Below are 16,597 nucleotides of genomic sequence, written 5' to 3' on the forward strand. Positions count from 1 at the left end.
AATACATTATTAACAGAAACAATGTACACAATCTAAACGCTTTAATGTTGCTGTGGACAAAGTGGAACTAACCTCCAATCAAATTCCATGCATGTGTACCCTCTAGGATTATTGGCACCTCTGCTAAAGTTGAATAAAAGAGTGAATATAAAATCATCTTTTGGAAATTGATCTTAATGCCTTAAGTAAATATCTTTTAAGGACACACTTCACAATTTTCTTTTGTGAATGAATAATGTATCATAAATAAATAAATGTTCTTCTTTACAATACAAGGGTCATAAGTATTGCACCCATATGTTAAATTCCCATAGAGGCAGACAGATTTTTATTTATTTTTATTTATATTTTGTATTTTTTTTTTATTAAACATCTGAAGTATTCTCATAAGAGGAACTAATTTTACTTAACTTATCTTAGTTGACCTGAGTTTCTTAGATAACATTACTGGTGTTTGTGCTTGCTTTTACTTCCTTTTGCTAAAGAAATAAGTAGAGGGATGACATTAGATTCACATTTCTACTCATACCTTAGCCACCCTATAGCCACTTTTTATCTAGGTATGTCTCAAATCAGACATTGGAATAACTTATTATGTTGAACGTTTCATTTTCTTTTTTTGTACTGGCCTGTCAGTCTCATGGACACACTTTATCTTCGGCCCCGCCAAACCCTTAATGCCATAACTAACGACGCTGAGTATTTGACGCTAGGTAGACCATTCGCTCTAACTGCTTCTGCTCAGCCTGTAGTAGCTACCAAGACAGACACGCTAGATAGGCTACATCATCACCCTACAGAGCCAATGATAGCACATTCTACAATAATAAGAGACACTGAGCGCTCTGTGCACTTACGCATAGGCTATTTCAAGGCGAGAAAATAGTTAATTAAACATCGTATTCACATAGCCTTTTGAAAACTGGGACATTCAGTGTCCGGAGGGTGGATAAATTTCCGACAGGCTATTAAAAGAAGAACAATCCCGACAGGTGGCAACCCTAATGTGATGCCTGAGTGTGTGTGTGTATGTGCATGCGTGTGTGTGGGCATGTGCATGTGTGTGTATGTCAAATTGTCTCCATCTCCATAGAGCCCGGACTGGATATGGGATTTTTGATGGTCGACACCGATTTCAATGTTTGTGTTTGATAACCGATATATTGGCCGATAGTCATTTTTAACAAATACAATGTAAAAATGTTCTTCCATAACAAGGTTCTAACTAAGATGGGGCATGATGTATTTGAATAGGCCTAACTATCAAGTTTCCTAATGAAAGGCTCTCCTGTACAGTATTTAGTTTTGTTTGGAATTAAATAGTGTAAAGAATAGTAAGAATAAAAGAGGTCTTTGTTCTTTGATAGCCACATTGCCACAAACTACATTGTGAGTAGGATTTCCGTTGAAACCGTAATTGCCGGACATTGGCCAGAAAAAAGGAAATGTCCGACAAAAATGAAATCTCTCGGTCAAATTGTCTGATTGAAATTGGCTAATAATCCCGTCCCCCCAACACACAATCTGAATTTGAGAAATAAGCCTAAATGTAGGCCTGATTTAAAGGAACAGGGCTCTACCGTTTGAAAGTTATTAAACAACACGATGTTGCATTTTTAAATCAAAGCCACATTTACATTTAAAACGTCTGTTAAAACATAAAACGAATGAGTGATAAATGGTTCATATATGGTCTGGCCCAAGCAGACGAAGGCCTTAAACGCTTTTAGAGGCCAGACGGATGGATGATGATAAATTGCGACGCCTGAAGCCTCAAATGTCCGGTCAGCTCCACCACCACCAGAGAAAAGCAGAAGGGCGTGATCAGAATCAGTGACATCGGAAGTGGAGTTCGAGAGTATAGTGGAATTAATATCTCTGCGAGACACTCTGACAATAAGCAATGATGCACGTTACTTTTACCCCTTGCATCCCGGGGAACCAATCAAATCGGCGTATCTGATATATGCGTGCCAGAGGCGAGCTAAACTGATGATGACAGCACTACAACGTTGGAGGTCAGTAAACATTGATTGTAGTGTTATCCAATTGCGTGGAAGTCCGGAATCATTCAGAGTAAACATTGGTCTAGTAGTGTTATACATTGCGTGCAGTGAGATTTTCAAATGTTTGGTGCCGCCCCTCGAGTTGGGCCATCACATTGTCCGTGGCCACTCCCTTCCTTGAATCTTTCTAGATTACCAGGGTCTGGATTTTCCAGGCTATCATTGAACCACAGACCGAAAGAAAAAGTAATTAAACATTTTCCAGAATAGGAACTATTTCTTAATTTAGTGTTATCAAATAAAGAGGCATAGCATTAAGGGGTAGCACTCATTCAATGTGTGTGAGCATCTGCGCAAAACTGTTGAACCACTGGAGATAACGTTGGTAGCAGCAAACAGCGTCTATTTAAAACAACAAACAAAGCGGATTCTTGCTGTCCATGAAAACAGCATAGAGACTGGCTAGATATTTAAAATGACACTAGTTAAGCATGTTCAAGTTAGGCTAATGAACAAGTTTTCCTCAACTTCACTAATTAAGAAGGATAATAGGGATATTTGACCGCATATCATCAAAATGTCCGAAAAACCGAAACTCTGCCGATCATTTTGACCGGCACCTTTTTTTTTTCAAGTGGAAACTCTGATTGTGAGCAGTTTATGCTTAACTCATTGGGTGCCACATGCGTTGAGTGCCAAAACGTAATATTACGCTTTTTTTTTTATATTACGCTTTTAGCTTTAATTACGAAACTAGACACTCTAACACACCTTATATGTGATTTTGGGAACTCTGTGATGAATGGAAATGAAATATATGACGATCGAAACTCATGAAAAACGCTAATCTGGACATTTTATCTGGACATTTAATCTTAAAACTCTGCTTTTGATGGTTGCCGCTTTGGTTTAATCGGTGACACATGCACGCCAGGTCAAAACCAGGCCATTTTAGGTGGGTTTATCTCTAGGTGGCAGTCTCACCAGGTCTCGCTTAGGTCACTTCCTCGAAACTTTACAGGCAACACTTCATATTTCATCAAAGACGCTACATCTCCATTTCTAGAAATAAAACAGGAATTTTGATGAAAACCACTGTTTAGCTTGGGATTTCTTTGGAACCCAGGAAGCCCATTTCTTAGGAACCTTAGGCCACTGTTTAGCTTTTTTTCTTAGGAACAGAGGCATGCAGAAATAAATGGCTTGTACCCACTGAGAGCTTAAAGTCTCACCTTTCAACCATAGTATGTGTCCATAGCTATAACATAGAATACGCCAGTGGCTTTACAAAAATCGTCAACAATGATCAAGATTGCTGGCACTCTGGGCCAAAGCTTCCGAAAACAGCGCGGCATTCAATGAGTTAATGACTCTCCCTTTATGCAAGCAAAACATTTTACAAACATGATCAGTTACTTTAAAGGTCTCCTGTGTTAAGTTGTTTGTTAACAAAATCAACATTTCCCATTCTTAAATGTGGCCCCATTCATGTTTAATTTCCACCACCATCAATTCAAAGCATACCTATTTGCTTAAAAATCCTCATTTACATTTACATCTACATAGCGCAGGGGCGAGTCTCCATGTACGTGTGCCATTTTAAAATAACGGTGGCCAATAAGGGACATATGCAAAATACAGCTTAGTCTTTGGCATCTACATGCATACAAAAAACATAAGCGTGGATTCATCTGCAGAATTTCCCTACATTCAGCAATGTAAGTTACGAACCCATTTTCGACATGTCACATGTCTTCCAATTCATTCCGACATTGATATTGTATTTTCCAATGAAATAAATAAAGAGGAAAATGACTTGTTTGTGATCTGTCACTGTCTCAGTTGAACTCTAGTTTCTAGACTAGAGACAAAGACAGTTGATAAACCTAACATAATTTTGCAAGAACTAGTAGATTACCACAAAGTTGCTGAGCTGCAATTTATTTCAGGTTAGTTTGCAACAATATACAAGTTTAACCAAAGTCCTTAGCTGCTACCTAGCTAGCGAACATAACTAGCCATTCCCAAGAACTTTCCGTTTACTGTGCTAACGTTAGCTAGCTAGCTCGTTTAACAGGCAAAATTAAACTATTTATTCCGTGTTCGAAAGAGTGTTTCATTCAGCAATGGCAATTCAATAGTACACAAAATTATATTAATATGTTGTTATTGCTTATTCAGAGAAAAAATATATGTTTTGACGTACCTAGGAGTTACCTATGGATATAACATTAAGCTGGTGTAATATTAACATACCTGCAGTAAAAACCAAGCATGCCTGATAAACATTCTCAGGTTTATTTCAACTTCAAGAACAAATGGGAATTACATTTCATGTGAAAATCAGCCTACCATGACACAAGCCACAAAGCTGTGAAACTGTAAGCTACTCTTGCATTGTTGTAGAAAGTGAGTGAAGTGGTAACAAGTCTAGTAATGCATGCATGTCTTGCAGCAAGACGCTGTGCTATCTGGTGGACAAACTACGTAACGCCAATACTGGAAATGCAGCCTAAATGAAGGATCAATATTCGATTTTCCCTTAATGAATTTATAATTATTTATCGGCCATTATAATTGCCGATATTGATAGTATGTGCATGCCTGTGTGTGTGCATATGTGTGCATCTGTGAGTGTGTTTCTGTGTTTATATGTGTGTGCGTGTCTGTGCATGTGGATGTGTGTGTGTGTGCATGAATGTGTGCGTGGGTGTGTGTGTGCATGTGTGTGTTTATGTGCACTCTAAAAACATACTGGGTTATTTTCTAAACACAAACGCTGGGTTGAGGCTGTTAGGTCATTTTGTGGGGTTGTTTTTACTCATGTTGGGTTACTTTCTGTAACCCAGCTTGTTGGGTTGATAGTTTGGGACAGTGCCCCTCCTCTCCCCCACTTTCCAACCGTCCAGTCAAGCAGCTGTCAACATGCAATGGAAATCAGGCGATTTCTGAAGGTATGTATCTGCTTTTAACTCTTTTATCCAGATGGATTTTAAAAGTCCACCGAGAGACATACCCTTTGTGATATGAATGGATATTTTGCCTGCCAATTTTGTTCAGCCTAAGCAGGTTAACAATTGTGTCATTGTGTCAATTGTGTTATTTATTTTATCAACTAACGTCAGCTAACATTGATACAAAGACAGACTCATAAAAACATACTGTAGTTCTGTGTTCACTAGGTATGAACTGCTAAACAGAAACAAAAAAAAAAATTTACAACAAACTAAAATTAGCATACCAACAGCTGGTAGGTTAACATTAGCAGACCGTTCATGGTGGTGCAGCCTATAGGTACCTTCTGAGCCTACGTCATTACGTTCACTGGAGGCAAAACAAACCATCACCTCAGCTGGGAAGCTAAACGAACAGTCATATTCGGGAGGCTAAAGGTTATCATGGTCTCATCTTGCTGTGCTGTCGGGTGCCAGAACCGAAGAAGTCATCGGTTAAATTTGAAATAAGTAGGCCTAGGCTACAGTTTCCAGGGAGAACGTAGTTGTTCGTTTGACTCACGATAACCCAAGCCTTGTATCGGAACCTCACATATTAGCCACCAATCGTCCTGTATTTCCAACCTCTTTACATGTATGTCACTTATTCATATCTATACAAACCAAGACTGCGGATTCCTAAAAAAACGCAAGCGCCCACACCATAAGTATATCTAAATAAGCTATGTAGCCTACCAAAAATTTAATTTTACTGTGACTCGAAGAGCTAAACCAAATCCTTGATTACTAGCTACTAGGCTACTACTGTGTAAGGCCCAGCACTAACCACTCACATTTGCTATATGTTACCCAACTGAAAAACAGATTGTATTGATATATTTGTCAAGCTTAAACAAGTTTGTTGAATTCCCTCACCTCATCTAGTGAGTAAACTGTATTGTCAGGCTAGAATTAACCCCTATCCAGCTTACCACTAGGCAAAACCTTGTTTTGGTTGGACTAAGCCTATTCAGTGTAAAAAAAAAAAAATGGGCATCTGAAAATAGTTTAGTTCAGAGTCCTGATGTCAAAAAAGTAATTTGGGCAATTTTTTTTGTCATCTGGGAGCTGGCTTCATAGTCAGAACACATAACAACTAAATGCAGCGTTGCCTTGTTTAGTTCTGATAGTGGGTTTCAACAGGAACATTTCTCCTGTGATCAGTGAGGTTTAAGTGATGAGTATTGCTGGAACATGTCACACAAGGCCTTTTCACACAGAGATCCCGCTAAATTTGCGGGAAGAGGAAACGTCTTTTTGTGTCTGAAAGCGAGGTGAAAATTTGCCGGCCTGCTGATCTGTTCACATGATGCAGCATTTTGGGGAGCCAGAAGGCAGGATCAGCTATAGTAAATTAAATTGTGACGTGCAACAGGGGGCGTGTAGAGTGATAGTTGTAGGCCTTATTATGCGTGTGTGGGGCTTCAGATACAGCAGGTGTGTGATTTCAAAAACCATGGCGGGAGAACCGACTGCACTTTGGTTAGCTTGCATTTGCTTTGCTGTTGCTGTTAGAATGTTTTTGCGATAGATGTCTTCAGACAATAAAAAGTAATTTGGAAGGGAAATTGAAGATAAAAAGTTGTCCTTATGTTCGCTGTGATTTCCCTTTGAAAATCAGAGGTTCACAGGCTACTGTGGCCTTGGTCAGTGGCCCGCCAGTTTCCATCCCAGTAATGCACTGTGCGCATAATTTATTCATGAAATCATTCAATATTACAACAATAAAAAATAGCTTGTGTATTGTCTTAATTGAAAACATGCTTCGCAAGACAAATGATAGCCTATGGCAAAGAGAATGGACATCTCAACATAAGGATACATTAGAAGATGATGATTGGTGTAAACTTTGTCACACGACGTGATAAGCAGTTCTGGCGCTTAAAAACGCAACGTTCCATTCAGTCTGGATAGGTATTCTGTATAGGTGTATTCTGTCCCACCCAAATTTGCTGAACTACTTGCGAAGTAGCCTATTATCACAGACATCACATGCATCACACGAAAGAGCTTTTTCTCAGCTTTTAAACGATGTTAGTGGTTAGTTGTTGTGGTAAACGGTTCGCGAGAAAAGTAACTTGAATTTAATCATATTTTTTGCGCCCGTCTCCCTACCCATTCATCTTGGTGGAATACTTCGCGAACTTTACCTCAACACATGACAATAAACCATATATCAGAATAAACAGCAGACCTTACCGAACCCAAAGGTGTAAAGCATGTCCCTGTACAGTTAGCCATTCCAGAGTAATCCGGTTTTAAATTTGCAGCATGTCTTTATGCATGTCTCCAACTTTGCGGTTCCTAATGTGTTTAAATTGTTCCAATAGGTCTACATGATTTTATAACAGGCCAAATACAAAACAAATGTTACAAATATCGCCTAGATATCTGTAAGCATTACAATCAGAGGATATACATATAGGGCAGACAGACTCTCACGAAGTTCATGCTTTGTTTTTTCGCTGGATTTTAGGATAGCCTATTATGGCAACTGATTGCATTCCAAGCTAGTCAACTCTAGCAGGCATTGAATGACTGGAGACTTTGTGAATTTATAGATTGACATAATGTGCCGTCTCTGCTATTGCGGCTTTTGATCAGTTAGATTTTTTTGCAATCTCCTGTGGTGGGCTGGACATAGCATCGAAATGCCCGGATTCCTTTCCGCCTTGACCCATTCACACTGGTGCCGGAACAAAAAAACTCGGCAAAATGTCTAGGGGGCTTGGTAGTAAATTTGGCGAGACACTTTGTCCCGCCGTTCCGCCTCGGTCTATGTAAAAGGGACAGTCGTTCCGCGATTCTGGTACATAAAATCGCGGCGATTTCGCCAGTGTGAAAGGGCCTACAGTCTCATTGAAGGGCAAATCTGGTGTAAACTGATTCAAAGCCTTGTTGTTCGAGCTGACCAGGCACTGTCCAAAGGACAAAGAACAATAAAATGTGTCATAACCTAGACAAGTTATGGACAAGAAAGTAAAGCTGACTCAATATGGCAAAAAAGCCTTCGGTATCTTCTTTCCATTACAGGGTTTCCCCAGGTTTGACCACCCCAAATTAGATTTTTTTAAAGACCTTTTTAAGACCACTTACATGAAAATTAAGACCTACATCACACCCATTATGCGGTTGTAAAACACCAGATCAAATCCATAATGACAATTAAAACAACACTTCCCCATGATGTGCTGTCCTCTCCTTTCGACTGATTATGTTGATTCATTGCTGGCGGTGCGAAAACCCAAAGTATTGTTTGCGCATATCCTAAGAAATTAGACTAGTGTAGTTGCCACGATACCAAAATTATTGTTTCGATACCGATACCACATCAAGAATTGCGATTTCGATACTTCTTCGATAATTCTTAAAAAATGTATTTGATTTGGGGGCCCAAGACCACCTTGACATCATCAGTAATATTGAATATAGTGTTATCATTCACACCAGTGGGCATCCTAGATTCTGCTTGACTCTTTCCACACACACGGAAAATTATGGCTTATTTCATATGTTTCTATTTCATATACCTTCAAATTCATATAAAGTGTACAGTTAATGTATAGTATTTTTTAATCTGCATAATTACTATTAATCTGCTTAATTGCTAAACATATTTAGTCATTTGAATACTTCATATTTATTTTTAAACTATTACACCAAATTTTAATGTGGTGTGTAGGCCTAGGTGTAATTGAGAGTTTGTCACTTTAAGAAATACGTGAGTATTTACTGTAGCCTTCAGTCTCACGGTTTTAGGATAGTGAATAATAGTTGCACATAATGCATAAGGATATGTGGATGCAATTCATTGTTGTCTGTCATTAGATAAAATAAATGTAAATAAAAAACTATCAAGTTCATAGAAGGGATCATGTTCAATAATGATTTTAGCACTAATTACGAATGACATACATGACCTGAGCTAGCAGAATTAGTTAGCAAGGAGCTCTCTCCAGATGTAAAAGTTTGCAAAGGTTGCGCTGCCTATTTCTAAATGACATTAAACCCAATAGTAGACCTACGTACATCTCATAGCCTAGGTAGGTTAGCAACAAAGTTGAGAGGTGCAAGTGAGCAAAGAAACTTGATATTAGCCTATTATTATGTGTTACCACAGAATCACTTAAGCTAAACTAGCAGCCATGTCTCTCTGTTTATGGCACGACAGCTGCGCATATGTGTGTGAGGAGAAAAGACGCACAGCCACAGGCTTGGGGAGGAGGCACTAGAAGCATGCCTTGTGCACACAAACAAGAACACGGTCATTCTTAAAAGTATTGATACTAATAAAATTAGGTATTGTGACAACTGCTAATAGCTATTGCGACACTTTTGTAGTATCGGTGCACCGTGCAACACTAAATTAGACGATCTCTGATGTTAATCAACCCTCTGTTGAATTTTCACATTGTTGTTGTTTTTCCTAGCCTAGAAATCTAAATTAGACGGCGGCAAATTAATTTGCTCAGCCTGTACGCCTAGTATCAAACCATAGGGATTTCTATTGGCTGACGCCGTGGACGCCATCCAATCACAGCGCTCTATTTTGTTAGAGAGTCTTAAAGGCGGGCTTAACAGGATGGCGACAGTCCCGCGACAGTGAACAACAAGGAAGGTGGCTATGGCAAACGAAGAACGGTTGTTTGAATCGACGCTAAGCGCCAACTTTGGAGGACTTGGACTTGTGCTTTTCTTTGAAAGTTGAGCAACACAATGCACTTAAGTCATTCCTTTCAAGAAGGATGTATTTGCCGTTTGCCGACCCGGATACGGATATGGTCGTGAAGCTGGCCTATTGCATGCCTAGGCAGTTTGAAAGACAATTCTCTGCCCGCCCCTTGGATTAAAGCGAGGTGAATGGCTCGATTCCAGACTATACATTTCAATGATATAGGATGGCCCACCAGGCTAGTTTTTTCCCCCATTTCACCTTGCTTGCAGGCTAGTATAATTAAAATTGAAGACCTTCGTTTAAAAAATTAAGACTTTGGCAACGGAATTTAAGACTTTTTCAGACCTTAATTAAGGAACATGACATTTAAGACCGTTTAAAGACTTTTAAGACCCCACGGCTACCCTGCATTATGTCAGGAATACCAAAAGTACTTCTATAATGGCTCTGGGCTATACTTCCCTGTCCATAACTCAGAATTGGCTGTGCCACATTTTCTTTTTCCTATGAACAGCACACAGTGATTTCCAACAAGAGCTATGGATCAATTCATACCGGATTTGTCCTTCAAGTGATTTGTAAACAAGGAATGCTTTAGGGTCAATCCGGTAAATCAAAGACAATGACTCAATATTACATCTAAATTAGCCCAAAACATTTAGCTCTGATCACTCAAGAGACGCTGACAATTGTCAAGAACAAAAACAAAATACAGAAAATACAGTATACACCAGGGGTATTCAATTAATCTTCAGCGAGGTCGTTACGGAAAATTTCCTCAAGCAAAGGTCCGGAGCATCATAATGTTTAGGCTATGTATATGTATGTATGTATAATATATATACAGGGGCGGAGCCAGAGGGGTGGCTCCGGGTGGCACAGGCCACCCTTGAGATTCGATTGGCCACCCCAAATCCTAGTCTACGATTGGCCATTAACATGGTGTAAGGCGGGACCTTTCTTGATGCACTTGCAGCAGTGTGAAGTGTCAGACGTCAGAAATGTAAGTGGCAAACACACTTGCCTTTATTGGCCTGCGGCACAATTGAACTGCGGAACGAAAGGTTTCCCCGATCAGGAAATACTCCTTAATACGCAACTTTGTGTAGGCTTAACAGAGGTAGCCTAAATATCATGCCTATGACGATGACAGCTTTAAAAAAAAAAAAAAAAAAAAACATTTATTTCACTTGTCTCGCTGGATTGAAGGCAGAATGTGGGCTGTTAGCTAAAAATAGATGAATGAGGGTCGGGAGATTCCGTTAACAAAAACCTAAAGTTTTGCTAACATTTTCTCCATTATTATCGTAAAATATGTCTCCATGCAGGGCTGGTTCTAACCTAGGCTAGGCTACTATATTTGGGTGGGCTGGTAGAAATTTTGGGTGGGCAACATAGCAAAGCTGTCAAATTGGATCAAAACTAACATAAACACAAAATAATCAGTACTACCTAGCTTGAGTTGCTGCAGCCAACAGCCAGGGATAGGCAGTATGTCTGATACATGTATGTAAAATACAAAATGGTATGTTGTCATTTTTATTTTATTTAGTTGGAAAAAAATGGCATCATATTTTGTATCAAAATACTTTATAGGTTTGTAGTTTAAAAAGTGCCAAATTATTTTGGTAAAACCAATAACCTACTTTTGGTGATGTGATTATAAAAGTGCAAAACAATGAATGCAGCACTGGTGCTGACTTGTAATTTGCCCAGAGTTGTTGTGATCAGAATATTGAGATTCAGGGAGATAAGTTTCTTGAGAACTTTAGTCATCCAATTCAAACACATGGAAGTCATCCAATTCAAACACATGGAACCGGTTATGTGGTTGCCCTGCAAGAAGTTGCACCATGTGCAACGTGCACAATGTTTGCACACATCCTTCATACCAACCTCAAGTTTCTTGAGAACTTTAAAGTTCTCAAGAAACTGATGATTAATCATCTAATCGGAAGACATGGAACCGGTTATGGTTGCCCTGCAACAAGTTACCCCACGTGAAAATTTAATTAATAATTTGCCCAGACTTGTTGTGATCATAATATTGAGATTCAGGAAGATGAAATTGCTCACATACACAATACACTCCTTTATACCAACCTCAAGTTTCTTGAGAAAATAAACAAATAGACAAAAAAGCAGGTCAAATTATTGTAACAGCTACAAACATAGATGGCCATAGAGTGGGGGAAATGTCTTGGATGAGTTTATTTTGTATATCTTCATTTACAGTAATATAATAAAATTGATTATATTTTAATGTCCCCATGATGGAATTTGTTTTAGAACAGCATAGCCCAGTGACAGACAACTTAGATAATTAACTTTAATATGTTTGTATTAAATTTTATTCAAATACAAAGACATTTTATGTGAGAGTAAGGTATTTGTGTTTTTTTGTCCTTCAATTTATGAGTATGGTGTTTGCATCTGGTTGCGGATTCCACAGCTGTCCATCCGCAGAGCGTTCCACAGTGCATAACGTAGGCTGCAAATAAAAAGCAAAATCAATCTATCAGTGTTGTAATAATAGCTCTGAAACTGACAGTTCCAGTCATTGATTTTGATTAGCTGAAACGTGTTTCTTTCTGTTGTAATTCCCAAGTTACACAAGGTTACACATCCTTGTGTACACATCCCTACGCAAAGAATGGTAAAAAATGAAGTTGTTACAAGCTGTGGCCATTGTTCCACTTACCATTGTGTGACAGTCTACATGAACTATTTATTGGTGTAGGGGTGTCTTTATAAAACCATCAACTGTGCATAAGTGAAGACAACCAGAGGAATACAATAAATCATCTGTTGGAAATTGATCTTAATGCCTCAATTAAAAAATGAGGAAAAAATCCAACCTTTAAACACACCAATATTCTTTGTGAATGAACCAGGTATCATAAATTAATAAATGTTATTCCTTAAAATACAGGGGCATAAGTAAGGAACCCCTCTGTTAAAATCCCATAGAGGCAGGCAGATTTTTATTTTTTTAAGGCCAGTTATTGAATGGACTCAGGCTACTATGCATCCTGATAAAGTTCCCTTGGCCTTTGTAATTAAAAGATAGATAGATAGCCTCACATCACATACCCTTCACCCATACCCTATCATGGTTTTATTTCAGTTAGGCTAATAGCTGGTTTGATTTGCATGCTACAGATTCTATTAATTGCAAAAGAAATGTTGACTGGTAAGTTATTAATGACTGCAGATGCTGACTTGCCTATTTCTCGATCCCTCGAATCAAGAGCAACGCTACTTCCCTGGTTTACCTGGGTTACAAGAATGCCCTTTCACTCCTGTTACAATATGTTGTAATTTATAGCAGGTTATTCCACTGCTTGGTTGAATTTCCCATTGTCCTATACGTAATTTAGAACGACCATTAACCATATGTTATCTGCACACCTATGAAGTAGATCCATTTTTTTGTTGTGAAGTTTAAATAAACCGTCACGTTGCATCCGAGCTGTAAAATGCAGACGTTCAGAACATTGCAACATTGTAGCATATGACGGAGGTGGCTTTTAGCTAGATGGATGACAGCAGGCTAAGTAAAAGCGATGTTTCAAAGCTAAAGTTCATCAGAATCTTGGGATACGCCCGCTTGACAACGGGAGAGATAGCACTAACGACTGGCCTTTGGCCGTAGCATCCATTTAGAACTAGTTCTAGTAACGGCAGTTTGTCCTGTGAGTTGAGAAATTAGTTGATATGTGTCGGAAGAAATTAGTTCTACAAAGACAGTTTTAGCGATTAAAACGTTTAAATTGTAACAGGAAATTAACACAACGCAAGTGGCAACAGTGGAATAAAGCGGGATAATGGACTCCACGGTGGTCTGTTCACAGAAGTTAATGCACTCACGAGGTATCTTAAGCCCGGCGTCGGGGCGTTTACAACCTCGACCGTGCATTAACTTCTGTGAACAGACCACCGTGTCGTCCATTATCCCTTACTTAAACAAACGTGAGAACATATTGTGGGGAAAAATATACTTACCATTTTGGTACGCTGTTTGTTCAGCAATTTGATCTGATGGTCTAGCGTAGTCTTCCAATTTTTTAAGAAGCTGCCGACCTCTTTTCAATGGAATTGGGCTGGAACCAGTTTAAACCAGTGGCAATAACGTTAGCTTCGTCATCTTGACTGACATCCCAAAGACATTTTAAAATTCCGTGCATTTTGGCTACAGCATGGCTTAACACCATTCAAAACATACAGACTAAAGCTGTATAAGGCAAAGTAAGCTAGCAACGTTAAATTGTCTAACGTTAGCTTTACAGCCAGTCTTACAAGTAGCTAACATTAACTAGCTAGCTAACTTTATGTGCTGCTTCCTCAGGTTGTTCAATGATATATTGAGTCTAAAAATATGCAAGAACGTTAGCAAATTACCAAAATGTTAATGTACCTTCTCTGAGTTTTCGTGGTGGCAAGTTCTTCACAATCCTTCATACCCACACACCGTTTCACTGGGCGCCAAATCTAGACTGCATTTTCTGGTAGGAGTCTTCTGCACGCGAGTTTGTCACGTCCGACCATCATAGACCTCTGGAGTCTAACTTGATTTCTCTAACTTGCAAGTTAAATTAAGCAAGTTAGCTCTGGATAGCAAAGCTACCAAAGCTATCAAATTGTGCCGCCTTCACGTACCATTGATTATAATATCTACTCGAAGGTTGAAGACAAAAGTGCGTTCAGGACAACGTCTGCGTCTCCGATTTCGTCGTCTCCCTGCGCGAGAATTTAACAGGTGATTAATCTGCTGCTTATATGGGCATAGATGGTAGCTTTTTTGTAGGCGAACTTCAGAGGTCTGTCAGAGCATCGTCATGTGTGGTGGTCACATCACATGGTTAGGCCTACTGTTTGCAAATGTGAACTTGAAAATATGTGCAATTAAAACAAATAAGCCAATGAAAATCATTTGAGAATTGTTGTACAACAGCTAGAGCTCTTACAGATCAGACTAATTTATAAAACAAATAGGTCTGGATGAGCATTACATTAGTTCACTTAGAGTGCTCTCTGATGGATAAGCCTGAGTAAAATATGAGATATATAAATTGAGCAAGTCTGAGTATTGTATAAGCCTTTGCTGAGATCTCTTTTGTAAATAAAAAAGGACTAAACTGAGATGACTAGAATGAGAACGGTTCAAGCTTGTGAAGAGATCTCTTTACAGAACTGATGGAGCCTAATCTGAGATTTACCAAAAAAATCTGAAATGAGAATTGCATGAGTTTACAGAGAGAGCTCTCTGGTGGATCAGCCTGAGTAAAATATGAGATGTATAAATTAGACAACACTGAGCATTATTTAAAATATTGATGAGATCTCATTTGTATATTAAAGGGAGTCTACACTGAGATAACTTAAGTCTTTTGCTCCAGAGACAAACCTGAGAAGCGGGAGACAAGAAACGATTGTTTCTGCCTCCAGTGACGTCACGCCCACCCGAATGTTTATGTTTTCACCACCGTTGCGAAGGGGTCTATGGGTGCAACTAACGTTTGTCAGCTAATATTAGCTAACACAGTTGAAGTAATGCTAGTCTCTTCACAAGCCACACATGCATACTGTAATATTCATGCCAAACATCATCTTCTTAATTCATTCAGGGTAGCTTCATATTATAGCCATGTAACTTAACGTTACTGGATATTTTTAATTAGTAATATTATCAGAGAGTCATTTAGCTACCGGTACCAGTTAGTATGTTTAAAACAACTCCATAATATTAGATGGTCATGGTTTCCGAGTTTCATGAAAGTCTTGATATACTGTAATACTGTAAATAACAGTGATTAATGCACTCTTTTTTTCTTTGATTGACAGGGCTGACCCCCAAAGCGGACTATGGAATCTGCCTGCCTTAATGGAAGTATCACATGCTTTTAGACTAGTCTAGGCTATCTGTTCAAAAATAAACTGTCAAATAAATAATTATGTTGAAATGTTTCATTTCATTGCATGGCTATTGCTGCCCATTGGATGGATTTTAAAACATCTTTGGATAAGTCCATCAACCCAACTCATTGGGTTGACCGCACAACCCAATTTTGGGGCTAATATAACAGTGCTGGGCTTGACCACTATTTGTTGTTAGGTTAAAATTAGGTTGTTTTTACGCTTTGTTTTTTAGGGTGTGTGTGTTTTGCGAGAGAGTGTGTGTGAGACAGTCTTGCCTTGAAGCTCTTCTCTCATCATCCTCTACCAGCAACCCCCAGAGGACATCAGGTTTATCATACATATGAAATTTGGTGCAGTTCAGAAAATCTCATCTGAAGATAGGGGTGATTAAAGTAGTATAATATTCTATTTCAATTTTTTCCAGGGGGCAGGTTTCATGTGCCCCATGTTTCGTGTCCCAGGAATTGTTGACCAAAATTCAGGAAGTAGATGACGGGGGAAAATAAATAAATAATAAAAAAATCAATCCCTTTATGACTGCCACTTAGCTAAGCGGTTATAAAGAGAGACCCTTTTACTGTTATATAAGCCCCAGAGTGTTTTATTAGGCTATAACGTTTCGACCAGAGGTCTTCGTCAGGTATCAAGCAGATTACCTTATTTACGACAAGGCTACATTGTTAAATAGGGAATGTAATATATAATCACCCACTTTGGATATTGGAGCTCACCGACTGTTGTGCATCTTCAGGTTTAACGTGAACTAAAAAATCTCACAGCCTACTTTGTTTAAATACTTTGTTTAAATCCATTTCTTTTCAACTTGACCCGGTCATCCAAACATTTGCACAGACATCTCCAACACACATCTGCACTTTCGTCTAGTATTTGAACTCACAGGCCATGGCACAAACAAATTCTTACCCTTACTTACAGTATTTACTTTCACTAACATAGCTTGAACAAAGGCAACACCCTTCAAATTGCTAATAACAATCCTAAGG

General features: G+C 38.8%; 1 protein-coding gene across 1 annotated transcript in view; it reads right to left on the reverse strand.

Annotated features, from left to right (window-relative positions):
* nectin3b (nectin cell adhesion molecule 3b) overlaps nucleotides 1–16,597 on the reverse strand; it is a 101,553-nt gene that overhangs the window by 14,650 nt on the left and 70,306 nt on the right.

This window comes from Alosa alosa, chromosome 2 (genome assembly GCF_017589495.1).
Source record: "Alosa alosa isolate M-15738 ecotype Scorff River chromosome 2, AALO_Geno_1.1, whole genome shotgun sequence".
NCBI classification, from domain to species: domain Eukaryota; kingdom Metazoa; phylum Chordata; class Actinopteri; order Clupeiformes; family Clupeidae; genus Alosa; species Alosa alosa.